The sequence below is a fragment of the Octopus bimaculoides genome, chromosome 4, assembly GCF_001194135.2.
Source record: "Octopus bimaculoides isolate UCB-OBI-ISO-001 chromosome 4, ASM119413v2, whole genome shotgun sequence".
NCBI classification, from domain to species: Eukaryota; Metazoa; Mollusca; class Cephalopoda; order Octopoda; family Octopodidae; genus Octopus; species Octopus bimaculoides.
This window is the reverse complement of record NC_068984.1, coordinates 121134821-121136167: the sequence shown is the minus strand read 5'-3', so window position 1 is coordinate 121136167 and position 1347 is coordinate 121134821. Positions and strand designations below refer to the sequence as shown.

The window sequence follows — 1347 nt, the reverse complement described above, 5'->3', positions numbered from 1 at the left end:
AACAAGGGGAAGTCAAAATTTATCCGCACTTTCACCAAAACTCTCTTTAGGTTCGCTGCATTGCCTTCAGTGCTTGCGTGCTAAAAGATGGGACTTCTGTGGTGATCTAATCGAGTTTTGAGCTTGATCACTCCAGTTTTCTTTCTTGTTACAAAGTACATATGCACGCTCAGCTGGCAGTATGTGCCAAGGAAGAACATAAACCAGTGATTCGATATCTCTGGTTTTAAAGCGTGAACATTATCGCAAGCTTTCAGCACAATATGAGCACAACGTTCTACCATATAGTGTGTATGAATGGATCGAGAAGCGTATACGTGGCCGGTTAAGCACGAAGCTCGAAGAGGCTGATTGGCGTCCCATCATCCCCCCATCACTGATATGAAGATTTGACAAGCTTGAGGAATGCTTCTAGCGATGTGACGAGTGACCAGCGATGAAATGACATGTTCTCTGCAACACAGACATGGTTCTGCATACAAAAACATCCACGACAAGCTTTGCTTCTGTAAAGTCTGTGCGAGACGGGCGTGAAAAGAGCATACCGAAACACATAAGCGCCATCCTGTGGAGATCTGCCAACACATACTCAACCGCTATATCGATGAAGGCGAAGCCTTTTTGGAGAGATTAGTCACAGAAGATGACATTTGGGACCATCCCTTTGAACCAGAATCTAAAAGCCGAGTATGGGGTGATAACACCCGGAATCGCCAGCGAGAACGGAATTCGAAACGCAACCTTTCGCAGAAAAGAGATATTCTTTGCAGGGATGCAAATAGTCCAATACTGGATCATTATCTGAGAAAGGGGTCTAAAGTCGGCTGTGAAGGTGTAGAGTCGGCTACAGTTGGCTGTGTAGGCTAAACCTAACCCAACAAACTCAAAACAGCAATTCGTACCAAAGACTGTGGTCTATTGTCAGAGCAAATGTTGCTGTTGCACTACAATGCACGCCCACATATAGCAGGCCACACCGTTGCAACCATTGAGAAATTAGCTTTCGAATTTCTGGAACGCTCTGCGTACCGTCCAGATCGCACCCCCATTTCCGACTACAATATATCTAGACCGCTCAAACATCCTTTAACGATGTTGTCGATTACTACTAACGCAGAAAGCAGTGCATAAACGGCTGCGTGACCAGCCGAAAACCTTCTTCTCCCATGGAATAAACAAGCTTGTGGACCGCTGGAAGAAGTGTATCGGAAATCAAAAAGATTATATAAAGACAAAATTTTTAATTGTTCAACCCCTGCTTTTGGTTTAATTTTTCACATTCTTCTATGTGTGTGTGTGTGTGTGTGTGTGTACATATTATTTGTGTGTGTTTGTATCTATCTATAT

The 1347-nt window shown here is 43.8% G+C and overlaps 1 protein-coding gene across 2 annotated transcripts in view; it reads right to left on the bottom strand.

Moving 5' to 3' along the window:
* The window catches only part of LOC106868129 (contactin), a 76701-nt gene that overhangs the window by 55085 nt on the left and 20269 nt on the right, over positions 1–1347 (bottom strand). The window lies entirely within an intron of this gene.